Genomic DNA, 18,647 nt, shown 5'->3' with positions numbered 1-18,647 from the left:
AAGATGAGGAAATTATCCCGAATTACTAGGTGGGCCCTAAACACAACCTCAGGTGTCCTTAAATGAGGGAGAGAGGGGGACCTTGTGCCAGAGAGGAGAATGCAACGTGAGACAGAGCAGAGAGGCCTGAAGATGCTTTACTGCTGGCCTTGAAGTTGGAGAGAGGAGCCACGAGCCAAGATGTACAGCTCCAGAAAGAGAAGAGGCCTGGAAATGGTTTTCCCCCAGAACCCCAAAGGTACCTGAGTTTCAGCCTCGTGAAACTGATTTCAGACTTCCCACCTCCAGAACCATAAGAGAACAAATGTGTGGTGTGTTTGTTTTTTTTTTTTTTCATTAGAAAAATGTTGAATATTTATTGCAATTAAGAAAAGCCTCAAACGTTTCTTCAGTGTTGACACGAATGTTTTTCTTATGAAGTTAAAGTTTCCCAAATTGCATCAAAACATGCAACAGTTTTTTGAAACAGATTTTTTAAACCACTGGCAGTCACATAAAAGGTACACAGGCTGTCTGCTAAAAGCAAAGGCGGCTTCTGAAATGGACAGATGCTGACTATCAAAATTCACAGCTTATGGTTTTTTTCCCCCCATAAACTCATTTCATGTCAATTCAAAGCATTATAAAATACAGCCCCATTAGCCTGTACCCCAAAGATCCAAAGCTGTAAGGTTTAGATAGTTCGTATAGCCTTAAAGCCTCTCTCAGTGCTATTACTAGGCTGGCCAGACCCACCAAAGAGCTGTAAGATAATTACAAAAACAGAAACTCGAAATGACCCCTTTTCCTATTACACCATAAAGGACTTCTGGTCTCCTGTTACCTTTAGGCACAAAGAAATCAAATGGAATCAACTGTGGGGCATGAAAAACAGATGGAAGTGCTGGTCCAGGTTAAACCGCAAAGGAGCATGGGAGCATACTAGAGGAGAGCCTTGCAATGATTCTTTCCCAGGATGATCCCAGGACTCAGAAGCTTCTAATCCAAAGTGTGAAGCCTTCCGTCTTGTGGAAATGTAAGACTTCTCGAAAACACTGATGCTAAGGTAGACAATGTTATCAACTGAACACAGGTCCAACTTTTTCATGCAGTTATAGTGGACTTACAAAGCTATGCAAAGCCAAAAACAAGTTCCTGAGAGGAAGGTTTTGTATTCCCATGTTGGATCATCCTTGTCCTGAGCAGCTTCTTTCAGAAAGCAAAAACTCTATTGTGCTAGTGGGCCTTTCTAATCCCCTTCCTCACCTAACTCCAAAAAGTGGGTGAGCCTAAACAGCAGCTGGAGTCAATTTCCACATTCAAGTGCAGCACACACAGATCCAGGCGTCCAGAGGCATCTGAATGCCTCAGCTGGCCCCAAGTCTGCCTTGGGCTGCAGGCCTACTGAGAGCACCCTCCTCAAGAACACACCCTTCTAAGCTTTGATGCTGACAAATGTTAAGTTTGTGTCTAGTATTTGTACAAAAACTACACAAAAAGTTAAATCTTCTGGGCATAAAATCTAACAGAAATAAAGTCAGATCAATACAAATTATGTGTTAATTCATCTTTCAGCCATCTTATTACATCTGCCCTCATTACTAAGGTGCTTTTCTATTCAATAGGCCAAAGAGAGACAACGAATTTTACAGATGTGTATGGTATAAAAGAATCACTATTTAACTAGTCCAACTCTGTCATTTTACAGATAAAGAAATGGGAGACCCTGAAAAGTTTAATGAAAAAGCTGGGAGCCAAACCCAGTCTAGTATTCATGACACTATACCTCTGGCCTCCACAGAACACATGTCCTTAGAAGCCAAGCTGATCCAGGAAAAGTGTAAATGGAGATGTGTTTCTCATGACAAACGTCAGCCACTGGTGTAAACAATGCTTAGAAAACATTAGCCCTTTTTGGTTACTGCTGACACTGTTTCTGCAGTGTTTGGTCTTGCTTTAAGGGTGATTGATCTGCAGTTGCTTCCTTTAAGGATGTTTATTTGTCTACTGTAGAAAAAAACATTGTTAAATGTGATCATATAATCAATCTCTAAATTATTTTTACATACGTTTGGATTCTTTTAAACGTGAGAAGAATTTATGCAGAGAATGAGTAACATATTACCTCTATATAAATTGTTGGCAACTTGAAAATCAGTCACTTTCATATAGAAAAGGAACACTTCTAACTAATAGAAAGGGCGTCCAGGGTAACAAAAACTGTATTAAAAATTACAGAAGTGAATTTTGACTAGTCTGTCAACTGAGGTGTAGAGGAAAGGACATGCTCAGAGAATCAGATCTGAGTTCAAGGGTCAATGCCCTTCCTTGCTGGCTATGTAATAACCTGGAAGCAATTCAATAAACTTCTGGGTCAGTTTCTTTATCTGCAAAGAGCTAACATTTGCACTACCTACCTCATTAGATTATTGAGGATCACATATAGTCAAATATATGTGAGTGCTTGTAAATGGAAAAGCATACCAACAATATTATTATTACCCCAATGATTATTAAAATGTGGACCTAGAAAAAAATTTAAATAATTACCACTCAGTGGCACTAGGCATGCTCAGTAGAACAAACTTAATTCAGACGGTAAACCATGCAAACATTTTCAACTTTCTATGGCAATGTTAAAAAAAAAAAAAAAAATCACACAAAGATATAATACCAAGGAGCTTTTTTGGAGAAAGCACTGAAAGACACAGACTTAAAAGACTTTAAAATGATTTGAGAATGATTTACAGCATATAAAGAGGTATTTAGTCTTTAGTGGAGAAAGCTGCTAGTCACCTGTCAGAAAAACAAGCATTTGGGCATTCCTAAGACAAATGGAATAAAATTCCATCATGTTTGGCTGTTTTGTAAACCAGGCTTCTCACTAGTAACTGTATTAATTTTTCCAGTATTGAAACATACCCTAAGAGATGAAAGAAAATATCTGCTTCTAAATCACATCCAATGTGAGCCTGCACGAATGCAAGGCTTAAATAGAGTTCTCCCAACTCCACAGGCACCTGGAAGTATTGACTATCCTTCATGATCATTCATATTCCATCCAGAATAATGGAAATACAGCAAAGACTTCAAATACAAGTATTTCACAGAATCTTCTGATGTGGTTGTCTTATAATACTCCACTCTGGTGGTCTTTGTTTTTATTTGGAAAATTAGGTAGTACATTAGTCTTTCCCTTCAAATACGCCTTCTGATGTTCATTCTTATACCAAAAAAAAAAAAAAGTTAACAACCCAAAACAAATGAAGATGCAAGGAAAAGAGAAATGAGATACAATTCATTAGGTATAAAAATATGTTGTTTCAAATTCAGAATAATTTAATAACTCTTCGTTATTTCATATGTATCTGGAAATGGGACGGATACATGTCCTGATCCTGTCACAAGAGGTAGAATTCCAGCATTTGGTACGACATTCCAGGACAGGGTTAAAGTGACATTCCTATTTCCCTTGAGACCATTTCCATCGTCAAAGAAAAAATACTTTGTCTTCATATCTTTTAACAGCAGCTTCGGATTATCACCTCTCAGAACAATCTTGTCCCAAAGGACAACCTGGTTCAGAGCATTATTTTTTGTTGAATATTCTGCTGATAAATAAAGAAACAACTGCTTAACATTCCAATCAAATGTATTTTCTAGATCAGCAGTTATATCAAACGTAATGAATCCCAAATCACTTCTTTCTCTAGGTCCAGTGAAGTCTTCTACGTTTTTTAGCATGATCCGCGAGACGTGCAGCCGCACCGGGACGCTCCTGTCTTTGAAGGCGGTGGTGATGAAGCAGCCGAACGTGAGCGCTGCCATCACGCTCAGCGAGAAGGCGAACAGCGAGTTCGCCCGCGACAGCACCATGTTCATCTCGGCCGACGCCCCGAGAGCGCACCGCGGCACAGGCACAGCCGGGACCCCGTTCCGGCAGCGGACCGGCTCCCGACGATCCGCGCCGCCTGCGGTGTGTTTGTTTTTTGATAGACTTTATTTATATCTTTTCTGTGGCTGCCCTGGGTCTTCACTGTGGCAGGCTTCTCACTGCAGTGGCTTCTTGTGTTGCAGAGCATGGGCTCTAGGGCTCGCAAGCTTCAGTAGTTACAGCCTGTGGATTCAGTAGTCTCGGCCCCTGGGCACTAGAGCACAGGTTCAGTAGTGGCCCACGGGCCTAGTTGCTCCAAGGCATGTGAGGTCTTACCAGACCAGGGATCGAACCCATGCTTTCTGCATTGGGAGCAGGAGTCTTAACCACTGGACCACGAGGGACCCGAGAGATCTTATTTTTTAAAACAGTTTTACGTTCACAGCAAAACTGAGCAGAAAGTACAGAGATTTCCCATAACAACACAAATTCCCTGCCCCCGCACAAATACAGCCTTCCCATCTGATGGTTCAGATGGTAAAGAATCTGCCTACAGTGCAGGAGACCGGGGTTCAAACCCTGGGTCGGGAAGATTCCTTGGAGGAAGAAATGGCAATCCATCCCAGTATTCTTGCCTGGAGAATTCCATAGACAGGGGAGCCTGGCAGGCTACAATCTATGGGTTTGCAAAGAGTTGGACATGACTGAACAACTAACTTTCACTTTCAGCATCAGAATTCTCTCCCCCAGAGTGAGACATTTGTTACAACTGAGGAACCTACACTGACGCATCACTGTCACCAGTGTTTATAGTTTACATTAAGGTTCATTCTTAGTGTTGCCCATTCAATGGATTTGCACCAATGAATAACATATATTCACCTTTACAATATTGTACAGAGTGGGTTCATGGCCCTAGAAGTCCTCTGTGCTCTGCCTGTTTATTCTTCCCTTCCCCCAAACCCTGGCAACCACTGATCTTTCTACTGTCCCCATCATTTTGCCTTTCTCAAATGTCATACAGTTAGAATCATACACCAAGGAGTCTTTCAGATTGACTTCTTTCACTTACACTAACCTGCATTTGTTTCCTCTATGTCCCTTCATGGCTTGATAGCTCATTTCTTTTTCTCGCTGAATAACATCCCATTGTCTGAATGCACCACAGTTTATCTATCCACTTACCTACTAAAGGACATCTTGGTTGCTTCCAAGTCTTGGCAATCATGAATAAAGCTGCTATAAACATCCGTGTGCAGGTTTTGTGTGGACACAAGGTTTCAGCTCCTTTGGGTAAATACCAAGGAGTACAATTGCTGGATTGTCTGCTGAGTTTTGTCAGACACCACCAAACTGTTCTCCAGATATTGTACCGTTTCATATTCCCACCAGCGATGGATGAGGGTTCCTGTGACTCTACATCCTCTCCAGCATTTGACGTTGTCCTTGTCTCCGATTTTAGCCTTTCTGAGAGTTGTCCAGTAGTGTCTCATGGAGGTGTTAATCTGCAGTTTGCTAATGTGCAAATCAACATGTGATATGCGATGTGAAGCGTTTTTTCATACACTTCCTTACCATCTGTCTGCCTGCTTTGTTTAAGTGTCTGTTAAGGTCCTAAGCCCATTTTGTAATCAGATTGTTAGTTTTCTTATTGTGGAGTTTTAAAAGTTATTTGTATGTTTTGGATAACAGTCCTTTATCAGTTATATCTTTTGCAACCACCTTCTCCCAGTCTGGATCGCGTCTTCTCACTATCTTGAATATGTGCTGTCTTAAGCCACCAAGTTTGCAGTCATTTGTCACTGCAGCTATAGGAAACGAACCCACTCTCCAGGAAAGAAATTATCCTCAAGTTTGATAAGTCATGATTAACTGGAGGCCAAGTGTTCCCCCATTTTGCTGGACCAATGTGACTGGCAGAAGGTATGGCCTAGTGAGGATCAGGTAAGGATGATGCCCAGAACTCCCCAACAAAGGCAAGGGGGTCTGAGTACCTTTGAAGCTGATGGTGCTGGTGGGACTGAGACGGGCAGGGGCCTCCTTCATTCAGAGACCGTGTCACCCTACTTCCTCCCAACCCTGTACCTTGGAAGTCATCTAATGGCTGTCAACTTTGGAACTGGGTTGGAATGCAGAGCAAAGAGGTCCTAACTGTAGAGATCTCAGAACAGGGCAGATCCGAGTCTCTTCAGCTGATTGTATAAATCACATAACTCTAGCCTCCCACCATATCCCACCCTGCCCTGACTCCTTCAAAACTTAGGCCCATATAGCTATAACAGCCTGGGGGCCCATGATCCCTGAAACTCATCTGACTGTAGCTGCAGGCCCATAGGCTAACCCAAGCTTCAAAACTTCCTTGGACAGTCCTCTTGGCCTGCCCACAGCCCACTCTTAACAGACTTTGAATTTGACTTTCTAAAAACTGACTTTCCCCTCACTCCCATCACCCCTCCTTCCTTGGAAAGACCCAAACAAGACCAGACAAGAGAGAACATGAGACATAAATGCAGGAAGGGGGGATCTAGAGAGGTCTGTAAAGGACAAAGAATCTGAAAATAGAATAAAGGATATATATGACAGATGAGGGATTGAAAATGAAAAGAGAAATAGGTTAGGCCTCAATTAGAGGAAAAAATGATTAATTTCCTCTCTTCTCTGCTGTGACTGAAAGTTAAAACATCAGCAGTCACAAATTTCATACAAAAGGTGCATACGTGCATGCATGCATGCTCAGTCATTTCAGTCACGTTTGACTCTTTGCAACCCTATGGACTGTAGAGCCCACCAGGCTCCTCTGTCCATGGAATGCTCCAGGTAAGAATACTGGAGTGGGTTGCTATGTCCTCTTCCCGACCCAGGGATCAAACCCGCATCTCCTGCAACTCCTGCATTGCAGGTGGATTCTTTACCTACTGAGCTACCTGGGAAGCCCATACAAAAGATAAACCTAAAAGAGGAAGCCTCCATTAACCTGAGTCCAGACCAACCCTCCTCTCCTGAGTTCTAATGTCTGACGACTTCTCTTAAAGAGAATCCTTTCAGTGGATTTAGCTTTAATCAGGAAACAAAAATTGTCAAGAAAAGGAATAAGCTTCCTCGTGGGATTAACAAGAGGAACCCCTTCCCCATGGGCTCGGGAGCACTCCTTTAACCTGGCCCAGGCCTCCTGACCCTTCCCCTTCTATCCCCACTGCGCCCCCAGGGCAAGTCTTCCCTTCAAAGGGCTCTGGTTACTCCTCCATTCAAATGTCTCCCATGGGTCCCACTGTGCCCAGAATACAGGTCATTTTTCCTTGGACTTGAATTCTCAGGCTTCTCCCCAAAGTCCTTCCTCTGCTGACAGCCGCCTCGGGGTCTTCCTCCCCAGGTTTGTCACCTCGGCTTTGTGTACTATTAGCACAATTCCATGTAGATGCACACTTAGATGTCCCCCAAGATTCAATTCATTCCTCCCCATACTTCCTCGCCCTGCAGTCTTCCCTGCCTGGGTTCCCCTAGGCCCCAAGCCCAGTGTGGCACAAGCTGACCACCGAGTCCACTGCCTCTTCTTCCTGGACACACAGTTTGGACTGTGTTTCCCAGACTGCCAGGTGTGAGCATGCAAAGGAGACAGAGCTCAAGAAATTACAGCAGAAGTGATTTATGGATCTTCTAGGCTTGGTCTGCAAAACCTTCCCCCACCTCTTCCTCCTTTAATTTCTAGTGGGTGGAAGGAGTCACCTCCAGGGTGACCTCGGGGAGCCACGTGTTATAGTCAGTGACTCCCCAAGAGGGAATCACCCTGGATCTCCAAGTCTCTGTAGCCAGCAGCCAGCAGCCCAGGAGAGCTGCCTCCCAGGACACCCTGATGGACCCCTGCTTGAGTGGGAGACAAGCTTCGTGGTGGGAGCCACTGAGACACGTGAGCTGACTGTCCTTATCTGGGCACTTGGTTCCATTCTGGACTCTTCCTCTTGTTCATCTCCCATCAGAGAGAAACCAGTTCTTATCCTTTTACAGTGTGGGATGTCTCCTGACTTATTCCCTCTCTGCATCCCCTCTGTACTAGTTCCAGCTCAGCAACTCTGTCCCCTAAGGGTCTCCAGTTTTTGCACCAGTGCCCCTCACCCCTCATTTATCCCCCAGGGTGATATCAGTGCCACCTGCCTTCCAGCCGGTGGGATCACATTACATCCTTCCTTAAAGCCCTTTGCTTGCTTGCTGCTTAGCTGCTCAGTCATGTTCGACTCTTTTGTGAACTCATGGATTGTAGCCTACCAGGCTCCTCTGTCCGTGGGGATTGTCCAGGCCCCCAGTGGATCCTCCTGACCCAGGAACCCTGTCTCCTGGGCCTCCTGCATTGGCAGGCAGATTCTTTACCCGCTGAACCATCGAGGAAGCCCTTGAAGGATTTCCATTGCCTTCGGGATAAACTCCAGACCCCTTTACCCTCTGCATCTGCCTGTGGCCTGCCCCCCACCCCCACTCTGGCTGCAGGCATTCACCTTCCTGAACAGAGGTCCACCCCCTGCTTGCTTGGGGACAGCTGGTTCCCTCTGCCTGCAATACCCCTCCCCCCTCCCCCAACTCCAGGCTCAATCTGCATGCCTTATTCCAGAAAAGCCTTTCCTGGCCACTCCAGGTTGCATTGTCCCCTCTGAGTTCTTGAGGCCTTTGGTGGTGGTTCACACTCCTTGGTGGCCTCTGTCCCATGGAGGCCATTACTCGCCTTCCTGTCTGTAGAAGAGGTTGTGGGGTTTTGTCTGCCCAGCACCCTTTTCCAGCTGGGGAGCTGTCCCCTCATTCTGGTATTCCATGTGGCTTGGGGGTACATCTGTCAGAGTGTCTGATCCTCCCCCTGGCTCAGGTGTGGGTTTGTCACCCAGACCTGACCCATCATAGGGGGAAGGGCTGTGTCCATTGGGGTCGATCCAAGCAGTGGTCAGTGTGAGACTGGCCCCAGCCCTACCCTCCTACATTCACGCCTTTGCTGTAGGACTTTGTGGTTTCTCCATCACATGAACCCTTTGGGTTTGGCCACATGCCTTAGCCTGTTTGAGTTATTGTAACAGAGATACTATAGACCAGGTGGTTTATTGACAACAGAAATTTATTCCTTACGTCTCTGGAGTCTTGGAAGTCTATGGTCAAGGCACAAGCAAATTTGGAATCCAGTGGGGGCCAGCGTCCCGCGTTGCAGACGGCATATTTTCTCTGAAACCTGACATGGCAGCAGGATTCCCTCTGGGCACTAACGGGGCTCCACCTTCATGACCTGGGCATCTCCTGAAGGCCCCAGCTCCTATTACCATCACCCTGAATGTTAGGATTTTGGGGCAGGGGTGACTCATGTAGACCACCACACGGTGGGACTTGCTTCAGGCTATGAAATTAGGTGGGAGAAAGAGGAAGCGAGTACTGAGCGTTGGCTCCAGAGACCTGGCAAGCTGCCATTCAAGCTCTTGCACACCCACATCAGCATGAAAAGAGCCTCCTCCAGATGGCAGTGGGCTTCCCCGCTGGTCAGCAGTAAAAAAAAAAAAAAAAATCTTCCTGCCATGTAGGAGATGCAAGAGATGAGGGTTCGATCCCTGGATCGGGAAGATCCCCTGGAGAAGGAAATGGCAACCCACTCCAGTATTCTTGCCTGAAAAATCCCATGGATAGAGGAACCTGCTGGGCCACGGGGTCACAAAGAATCAGACATGACTGAGTGACTGAGAACATACACACACATCAGGCGGCAGCTTCCCCTCCAGCCAGGGCCAGCTCACACCCAGCTCACACCCAGCTCACACTCAGGCGGGGGCCTGAGCCCCAACCTCAGAGAGGAGCTGAATGCAAAGATGCAAGAGATGACCAGCCAAGCCCAGCCTGGGTCAGCTGACACCCACTGAGCCTTCAGCCACGTTGTGTGGAGCTGTGCTCTGGATGTCCTATATGTTGGTCTCAGTCGTGTCTGTCTCTCAGCGACCCCAAAGACTGTAGCCCGCCAGGTTCCCTTGCCCATGGGATTCTCCAGGCGAGAATACTGGAGTTGGTTTCCACTTCCACCAACTGGTGCAGCTCTTCTCTTCTGAAATTCCATACATGCCTGCTGAAAGAGGGCTTTCTTTTTCCTTTGGTATTTTGTTTGGCTTAGGGCTGGGACCAGCCATCTTTTTCCCTAAGTGTAGGGCGTGTCTGAAGCAGGAGGATGTGAAACTGACATACAAAGGGCAGCGGAGACATGCAGAACCAGAATAGGAGGAGACAAGGGCCCAGGAGAGGTCACCTGAGGCCTGCACCCCTCTTCTGGACTCCCCACTAGTGAGAGCCCAAGACAAGCCCTTTTTAGTTTCTTCTTGATTTCTTCCACAGGCAACTGAAAGGCTCCTGGCTCTTGAGACATTTCTATATTTCTTAAGACTGCTCCCCATATCCTTAATTTCTCAGGAACAATGACTTAGGTTTCTCATTATTGTTTTTAATTGAAGTATAACTGATTTACAATGTTGCGTTAATTTCTGCTGTATGAGCAAAGTAATTCAACTATACACACATACACACACACACACACACACATATATATGTATACATTTTTAAAAAATTTCTTTTCCATCATGACTCATCACAGGATATTGAATATAGTACCCTGTGCTGTACAGTATAGAACCTTGCTGTTTATCACAAAGACTTAGTTTAATTCACCTGCATCTCCAAAGTATAGCATGGGGCTGACAAAGAGCTTGTACTTATTAATGTTTGTAAACTTTCCACAAGTGTCCAGAGACAAAAAATGGCCCAGTGCTGTCTGATTTAACCAGATTAGTCACAGGATCTTATGATTGATGGTCAAAGGGTATTTTCTAGAAAAATCCAGGCCTCAATAGGTCTCTTGATTCTCATTCTAGTCCAATTTGCTTTCTGCTACGCTACGGTTTTTGATCAATAAACCCAAAGCCTGCATTCTCGACATAGTGCAGTTCACCGAGGCTTGACTACAAAATCAACAAAACTTCCACTGGCAACTGGGGTGGGGTGGTGAAAAATGGCAAAAGAAACAAGGAACAGGAGAATGGGGAAGCCAGGTGAAGTGTGATTTATTGACAGGGAAAGCACTGCACGGGAAAGCTTTGCAGAAATGTAGGGTTGTTTAAAAGGCGATAATTTGTTCAGCTGTAATTGCAGGTCTCTCTGCGGATGGAAGGTCTTTGTGTTTCTAGAGAAATTTAATAGAGCAATAGCAGTTTTAATAACACCACTCCCAATACTGTTCACTCCACCCCTGGATGCCAGACAGTGAAGGTGTGCCCAGAAAAATAAGCATTAATCATTCTTCTAGCGTGGCTGTGCCCCACAGCCCAGAAGGCTCGTTTCCATTTTCCTCTAAGTCTTCAGAGGCAGGGTAAACTGAGGCGGGAAGTGTCCACTGCACTTTGGAGTGGGACGTCAGGGGGACAGGGCTGATGCAGAGTATGACCTGGATGTCCCTGCCAGGGTGGCCATGATGAACATGAGGGGGTCAAGGGCAGAGGTCAGGAGCAAAGGCACAGAGCTTGTAGCCCCAAAAGGAGTCGCTGGCTTTTCCCACCAGCAGGGACCCTCAATCCCTCCTGGGTTCTGATGAAATATATGGTCACGCATGCAAAGTGCCCACCAGCAAATGCACACACACCCACGCCACACACATACACACACGTCACACAACACATAGAATCATACACATGCACACATGCCCACCCCACAGACCACACATGTACACACCACGCACACATCACACAACACATAGAACCACACACATGCATACCCCACAGACCACACATGTACATATCACACACGTCACAAAACACATAGAATCATACACATACACACATACACCCCCCCAGACCACACACACCACACACATCACACAACACATGCACACATGCACACGCCACAGACCATACATGTACACACCATGCACACATCACACAACACATAGAATCATACACTTGCACACATGCACACTCTGCAGACCACACATGTGCACACCACACATGTCACACAGCACATAGAATCATACACATTTACAGACATACACATCCCACAGCCACACACGAGCACACAGCCCAGCAAACAGCTCCCTGATGGAGAATTTTTCAAGAAAAACCATGCATTTCCCCACATCTCCTCCCTGGTCTCCCCAGTACCCCAGCCCAGCTGGCATCAGAGCTGCTGGCAGGTGACTGGTGGACGCCCAGCTCCCCATGGCCTAGCAGTGACTCATCCCATTGCAGTTGGCACAGCTCTGCCCATTAAGGAAGAGGAAAGCCATCCTGAGGCTGCAGAGTCAGACTGGCCAGGACGGGAGGGGTGGGGTGTCAACAGACCACTTTGAGCCTACACCCTACCCAGCAGGACAGCACCCCCTGCCCAAGAAGGGGACAGACCTGCTAGACCTGCCTAGACCTGCTCTCATCAGGTCACGGGGGGTCTGCTAAGGCCTCGTTGGGCCAGGAAAGGGGCCAGAGAGCAGAGGCTTTCTGATGGGTTCAGAACACAGGCTGGCACCTGGGAGAGAGGGGGACGGCTCCCTTCAGGTCAAGGGTGGCCTCCTGGAGGCGATTAGGGGTGTCAGGACCACCTCCTACTGGGACGTGGCAGGCAGGTGCTGGGCATTCCCCCTAGTTCTGTACGCCGCTGCCTTTCCTTGTTCCAGACACCAGCTTCTCAGGGGGGCTTCCTCGACACACCCCACATGACATCCCACCTGCTCCCTCACCCCATTCTGCCCATTGCTTAGCACAGGGACAGTGGTACCTCTTACTCAGAGCAAGCAGTTTTCAGGCAACCCTTCCTTCCCACCACCAACGGGCTCTGCCCCCAAGGCCCTGACCTTCCCTGGATTCTGGAGCTGAGCAAGCAGGGAACCCCAAGCCCTGTCTGTCCACCTGTCCAGTGTGCACAAGGCTGAACAGGCACAGAGTCCTGGTGCTCTTTTGCCTGAAACCCTCTGGAGGCTCCCATCTCGCTCAGACCAAACTCCCTGCCAAGACTGGCCCTGCTGCAGCCTCTGCCTGCCATGACCTCTCCCAGCACAACCTCCCCAGGGCCTTTGCATGCGCTGTTCCCGCTGCTGGGGCGCCTTCCCTAGATGTGCTCACTTCCATTCTGTCTCTGCCCAGAGGACTTCCTTCTGCTCCACGTAGGCTAACAACAGTGTGTGCTAAGTTGCTAAGTCATGTCCGACTCTCTGCGACCTCATGGACTGTAGCTGCCAGGCTCTTCTGTCCATGGGATTCTCCAGGCAAGAATACTTGAATGAGTAAGCCATTCCCTTCTCCAGGGGATCTTCCCAGCCCAGGCATCTAACCCAGGTCTCTTGCACTGCAGACGGATTCTTTACTGCTGAGCCACCAGGTTAATAACAGAGTTCCCCCCAATCTCCCCCAGCCTCCTTTATTTTCTACTTTCCCCTTTTACCTCTGACATTCCATTTTTATTTGTCTCTTTACTTCTCGCTGCTCCCCCACTCCCCACAAATGCAAATGCTAAGGGGACAAGGTCTGTTTCTGTTTTGTTCCCTGAGGAATCTCTATCTCCCCCAGAATGGTCCTAGTACAGAACAGGTGCCCTGTCAGTATTTATTAACAGAACGAAGAGCAGAAAGTGTCTACTCAGCAGAGTACTTGGCATATCTAAAGGTGATCAATAGATGCCCTGGCACATACAGTTGCCAGATACAGCAAATAAAAATACAGGATCCAGGCATTATTTGGAACACATACGAAAAAATTACGTGGTGTTTATCCAAAATTCAGATTGAACTGGATGCCCTCTATTTTCTCTGGCCACCCTGGTCGCGTGGCGCCTGCTCTGATGGCTGGCTCCTTGCCTTTCTCTCCTTGTCACCAATGACCCCCGCTAGTGGTGACCCAACGCTGGGAAGCTCTGAGTCCTCACCAGGGCAACTGCCGAAGCAGAACAGCGGCCCTAGAGGAGGTGCTGGGCTTGCTCTCTGGGGCCTGAGGTGATCACAGCACTCTGCCCCATCCATGCCCAGTGGGCTTAGGCCCCATAGCCAGCCCTACAGTTGTCCCCAGCACTGTCACCCTGCTTGGAATTTGGGATGCTAAGATGTTCCATTTAAGCCTTAACTGAGAGCACAGTCTGATGAAGTCACTGGCAGGAAAGTCCTGGAAGCCGGAAGTCGACCCTCTTTCCTGGTGAGTGGAAATTGGTGGTCACCCTGGAAACTTGCAAGGCCTTTTAGGGGCACTGCGCCACAGCTCCGCTCCCTCCCTGCCCTTGCTGTCACCAGGGGCTGAGGTCTGCACACCACTTGGGGTGATGTACTTCTCCACTAAGGATAGACACCCCCTTCCACCTCCTCTCCCTCCACGAGCCCCTGGGGTGCTTCTCTGTGACCAGGGCCACCCTGTGGGCCTCAGGGCTCTGGCCGTCTCCCCCAGGCCTCTGCAGCTGGCCGAGACTGTGTAGGAAGACCCCGAAGACCCCAATCAAGGCCCGCTTGCACTGGACTCACCTTTAAATCAGTTAAGCCTGCAGAGTCCTGAGCCCACACACATTTCCCAAGGCAGAATCCCCAGGCTTTGGGGCCCAGATTGCCCCAGGGAGTGTCATGCACACTGGAGCTGGAGAGCCTCCAAACAGGGGAAGAGCAGCCAAAGGGCACACAAGGACAGGGTGCCTGAGGCCAAGGCCACTTCCTCTGAGAAGCCCTCCAGGGCTGTCCCTGGAGAGACCTCCCTCCTGATGACCTCCCTCCGTGAGTCTCCCCGGAGCCATGGCTCTTGCTGAGCTTGTCTTTCTTACCCAGACTGTGACCCCTGGCTGGGGTCTGTCTGGCTTCTGCCTCTCCATGCCACCAGCAGGGAGCTGGTACCGGCGTTAGTTGGTTTGTGGGATCGACCAGCAGGCCAAGAGCCTCACCAATCTGCCGGTCGCTGGGACCCAAGTCCCAGCTAGGAGGATGACTTTGGGCGCCCAGGAGTGGCCAAGCATGCGTGTCATCACCACTATGGGAACAGCTGGGCCAGTACTTCCTATATCTTCTCAGAGCCCAGGGGCAAAGCTCAGCCTGGGAGCTCAGCCCAACTTCCATCAGCCAGTCCAAGCCCTGCAGGGCTGTGTCCTACACCCATGGGACACCTCTCACGAGGGCTCTGCCCCAAATCGGGGTCAGGAAGGACCTGTGTTTCCAGAGAGAGAGGGTGAGGACATATTCTCCCCGGCAGCCAAGAGCAGCCCCCTCATGCCAGCACAAGGGAAGAGCAGCGCCCCAAGTCCTGCTGAAAAACAGCCAGAGCCCCTCCAACCAGCCCTGAGACAGCTGCGTCTGGGCTTTCGTTACGTCTCCTTGTTTGTTCTATGAAACGGTTCTCCCCACCAGTATTCAACTTTGTGTTTGTATTAGGAAATATTTCAAATAGATAGACCAATATCTTGAACAGACTTTATCATGTACCCAGTGCAGCGACTTAGCATGCATGCATGCATTGGAGAAGGAAATGGCAACCCACTCCAGTGTTCTTGCCTGGAGAATCCCAGGGACAGAGGAGCCTGGTGGGCTGCCGTCTATGGGGTCGCACAGAGTCAGACACGACTGAAGCGACTTAGCAGCAGCAGCAGCAATGTTATTTGGTTTCTTTCGGGGAAAATCACCCCAGTACAGTTCCAGATTATATAGACAGTCAGCCAGAGCCCAAAGGGGGAAAGAGCCACGCTCTACAGCTTCCCCCCTTTGTTCTTGTGCTCTCTGCCTCCAAGCCCGTCCCTGGAACCCTGGGCCTGGGCTGTCTGGTGGGTCTGAGCCCACAAGGGCTTGGATCCCGGGCGGGTGCTCGAGCCCACCAGTACCCTCTCCTTGTCCCTCCCAGTCTCTCTCCTGTGTCATTTCGCAGGGGGTGGGCAGGGCCCCAGCAGCATGAGGAGGATGTTACACAGGGATCAGAGTCCACCCAGGCCTAGGGAGTCGCCCCGCAGAGACTCCTGGGCTGGTCCCCAGCCGGAGGCATTTCGGGAGTGTTCAGTGCCTCCAGTCACGGATGAGGAAGCCAAGGCCCTGCACCAAGTCCTGACACCCAGCCCCTTTCTTGGGCCAGGGGAACCCCCAAGCAGAGATCACTCGGCCTCCCACCTCAAGACTGGGCCAGGCCGGCTCCTAATTCAGGGGAGGCTTTGCAGACAAGCAGCAGGTGAAAGACAGAGGTTGTGGGAGGAGGGGGGGGGCTGGGGGGTGAGGGGCAAGGCTGCCTGGGGGCACATCAAGGGGCACCAGGCATGTGGGGGAAGCAGGATGGGAACTCCGGGCAAAGCTCAGGACTGTCGGGGGCTTGCTGAGCCCAAGGGTGGCTTATCTGGGATGCTGGCTGTGTAACGGGGTGCTAACTGGGTTATTGCAAGGGCTGCGGGATATGCCAGCCAGAGCCCAGCCGGGTGGGCACTCAGTAGCTGCTGTGGTGAGCGCGTGTCTGTGAGCCCCCCGCCTCACGACCTCCCTCACCCCCTTGCCCCCTATCTCCCCCTCCTGCTCCTTCTCTGCAGCAGCCCCCCCAAGTCCCCACCTGGCACACACGCTGGGCCTCCCCTGGAGGGGCCAGCCCAGCCTTTCTCTCCCTGTCCACCCTCTGCAAACATGGCTCCCACATCACACCACTCACTAGTCAATATTAATAAGGAAAGTAATAGCCGAGATTTATTAGGCTCCTTATATGCTGGACGATGTGATAAGCACTGTGTAACCATGAGGGTTCATTGGAAGGATTGATGCTGAAGCTGAAACTTCAATACTTTGGCCACCTTATGCAAAGAAATGACTCATTAGAAAAGACTCTGATGCTGGGAAAGATTGAAGGTGGGAGGAGGAGGGGACGACAGAGGATGAGATGGTTGGATGGCATCACCGACTCAATGGACATAAATTGAATAAACTCCGGGAGTTGGTGATGGACGGGGAGGCCTAGCGTGCTGTGGTCCATTGGGTCGAAAAGAGTCGGACACGACTGAGCGACTGAACTGAACCGAATCATGAGGGAACCCTTCTATGCCCCACTCAGCTGGGCTCCTTCCGGGCGCACTGTGGTGTGGCAGGGTGGCCCCAGGGGTCCTTCCTCCTAGTCCACTTCCCGGTGGAATCAGTTGGCTCCATATGATTGTCGCGGCTGGGTACTGCTCTGTGTGTGGCCTCAGACAGGTCACCGCCCTCCGTGGGCAATTTCCCGGTCTGTAGGATGAGGGATGTGGTGGACCAGGTGCTCCTCGGGGCCCTTCCAGCCCCACAGCCTCTGATCCTGGACTAAAATAATGACAGTGGTGCGAGGGCTTCCTGGGCCTATTGGAGCCTGGTTTTCACCACTTCCATTAATACACACATATTTTTAACATCTTCCGATGCCCTCAATTTGCTTTCTCATTTTCATCCTCATTTCTGTCGCCCCCTGGGTCTTGGGACCTAATTTTAGCGAAGGTCAAATGCAGTTTCTTGGGCCACCCCCTGGATACCCACCTCTGCAGAGCAGGGCGGCAGCAGGTGCTTCAGGCCTTTTCTGCTGCCTGCTTTTGCAGGCAGCGGGGACCAAGCTGGGCTGGGCTGGGCAGGGTGAGGGTGCGGGGCTCTCTGCCTGGCAAGGGCCCACTTAGCCCACTGCCACATGGAAGCCTGGCCAGCAAACGCTAGACTCTGTGTCCTTCAAGAGGCCCAGAGCTTCAGGTGATCTCTGCTTCAAGCCTCTCACTTGTGATGGGGGAACCGAAGTTCCGGGAGGGGCTGTGTAACCAGGCCGGGATTTGGCTAAAATCTATCATGCAGTCACTCCCTGTCCCCCTACAACAGCCATCAATGGCAGCGTTTCTATCTGTCACTGGGAACTCTGCACTTGAGTCTGAGTGTTTCTTAGAAACCCAAGATCGAGTCAGCAGTGCCCTTGGCTGTGTGGGTGAAGAGATCCTTGTGCTCCAAGAAGGGGCCACCTGAATGGGTACAAAGATGCTTGTTGGGGTGGGGGGTTGGGGAGCTGGACACGGGGGAGGGTTTCCAGGGCACTGATTTCCTCAAGTGGCCCGTGGGGCTTGAAAGCGGATTTGCTTGCCCACAATCTCCGCTCCCCCTGGTCCCCTTGCAAGCCCTGCCCCTGGGGTGGGGGTGGGGGTGGGGGTGGGGGTGGTGAGGTTCCCCACCTCCTCCCAGGCCTGTTCTGGCACCTTTAGAAGCCGCAGAGACCAGCGCGCCGCCTTGCACCCTCGCAGTCTCAGCCTCCCTTCCTCTGCTTTGCCAGCAGCGCGGGTCACACCCCACCATGAGCACGAGTAGGTGGTGTTTGCAGATAATGACTGAGCTCCAAGGCCAGGGCTCTGGAAAGTGGAAACTGTAGGCCTTGGGCCGGGCTTCTAACCCCTGGGGACATTAAAGGGGAGCAGGCAGCATTTCCCGGAAAACACTCTAGGCTCAAGACCCCGGCTCCAAGGCTGGTCACCCCCTCACCCCGTGCTGGGTATGTAGGGGTCTCCCCAAGGTCTGTAAGGCAGGATATTCCCTGGCACGGCCTTGAAGAGAGTGCTCAGAGCCATAGGGGAACACAAGGCAGGGCGAAGGGGCGAGAGGCCCTGGGGAAGGGATCCCGCAGCCAGCCGTGCCCGGAGCCTCTCCCTTCTCCGGAGCCATGGCCATCACGCCCTGGGCACCTTCAGAGGGGTTCAGTGCAGAGCCCCTCTCCCTTGGGACCCCTCACATGGACACACACCATGACGGGGAGGAGAGCGCGTCATGGAAAATTCTGCCAGTGACTTCGCCTCCTCCCGGCACTCAGACCATTTCTCTCAGCCGCTTGCC

At 50.0% G+C, this 18,647-nt stretch overlaps 1 pseudogene across 1 annotated transcript; it reads right to left on the bottom strand.

Moving 5' to 3' along the window:
* Positions 1-316: 316 nt before the first annotated feature.
* LOC145547286 (signal peptidase complex subunit 3 pseudogene) lies at positions 317-5,097 on the bottom strand (annotated as a pseudogene). Its single transcript, XR_014083697.1, has one exon. The product of XR_014083697.1 is annotated as a signal peptidase complex subunit 3 pseudogene (transcript).
* Between the last annotated feature and the right edge of the window lie 13,550 nt (positions 5,098-18,647).

The sequence above is a fragment of the Giraffa tippelskirchi genome, chromosome 4 (assembly GCF_054371585.1).
Source record: "Giraffa tippelskirchi isolate mGirTip1 chromosome 4, T2T-mGirTip1v1.2.pri, whole genome shotgun sequence".
NCBI lineage: Eukaryota > Metazoa > Chordata > Mammalia > Artiodactyla > Giraffidae > Giraffa > Giraffa tippelskirchi.
This window is presented reverse-complemented; position numbering and strand designations above follow the sequence as displayed.